The following is a 1,389-nucleotide window of genomic DNA, read 5'->3' on the forward strand; positions in this document are numbered from 1 at the left end:
CGGGACACTCTGTTGCATCCTGTGCAACGCTGTTTGCGATGGTGCGACCCCCGCACAGTCCAGTGCGTAGCTTGTAGCTCCGTGTGGGTTTCCGTCGGTTGCCTGCGTCCCTGCCACGGGGACACAGGAAGTGCTCAGCAGCCCAGAAGCCTGGCCACACTTTTCACAAAATAGCTGGAAAAACCTAAACGAGCCGAGAAAGTGCCTCCCCGAAGCGTGAGGGGTTTGAACGGCCTGCGTGTGCAGTGTCGCCGGCAAACTCCGAGGGAAGGCACTGAGGTGCCGCACGGGGGGGGGCAGGTGGGCTCGGCTCGGAGACTCCGTCCCAAATTCCCCCTCCGGGGGTGCGGTCCCGAAGGCCCCCCCGGGCGAGACAGGCTCACGCACACGCATGTGCATGCATGCACACACACCCCCACAGCCAGGCCACTGCCTCCCCTGGGGTGGGTGGGGGCTGCTGGGGTGCTGGGGCAGAGTGGGCCAGCAGGCTCAGGCTGGACACAGAGCCGAGGGCCACCCCCTCAGCCCCTCAGCCGCTGCTCCAGCTGCCCACACCCGGCTCAGGCGGCGGCGCCATCGGCTGGGCCTCCCGGGCGTGTGTGTGTGTGTGTGTGTGTGTGCACGCGCGTGCGCCTGAGTAATGCGCAGGAACCCAGTGGGCTCGCACTCCCCGCAGGCGTTTACAAGCACCCGCTGCGTGTGAGGTCGGCATGCATGGTGCTGGGCACAGGTGGGGGTGACGAGACCGGCGTCCTGGCCAAGGCCTGGAGGGCGGCTGGTCAGGGGCCGCGGCCCCGCGCACCACGGCCACCGGGAACCTGCTCCCCCGGCCTCTGCGCCGGCGGACGGGCTGCCTCCCTGCTGGGCCCCGGGGAAGGGCCAGGACCCGCACGTGGGGCCTGGAAGGCACGGGGGTCCAGGGTCCTGGGGGCAGTGGGCTGCTTCTGAGGACACGGCAGAGGAACGGGGTCACTCGGGGCCGGGAACCTGCTCTCCCCCCTCCAGACAGCACGGTGCGTGGGCTTTCTCTGGCCGAAGGATGGACGGACTCAGCCCCCGTGGCCGGGGGCCCTCGTGGGCCAGCGGGGCCCACATGGAGATGCCCCACCCCCACCGCGTCCGGACCCCGGGGGGGAGGGGAGGCCGCAGGGGTCCCAGGAGAGCACAGATGGGGAGGTGACAGCCAGCAGGTGGGCCCTCGGCACAGCCCCAGGGAAGCCCCTGCAGGGCCCCCTCGGGGGTCAGTTTCCAGGGCCGGAGGGGACAAGGCCCCTTTAAGTGGCGAACACATCGTCTTTGAGCCCTGCAGGAGGCCCAGGCCTCGCCCCAGGGTCTGCGGAGCCCCGCCCCCGCCGGTCTCCCCTCTGTGGCCCTGCCCTCTGCGGCCCG

This window comes from Phyllostomus discolor, chromosome 4 (assembly GCF_004126475.2).
Source record: "Phyllostomus discolor isolate MPI-MPIP mPhyDis1 chromosome 4, mPhyDis1.pri.v3, whole genome shotgun sequence".
NCBI classification, from domain to species: Eukaryota; Metazoa; Chordata; class Mammalia; order Chiroptera; family Phyllostomidae; genus Phyllostomus; species Phyllostomus discolor.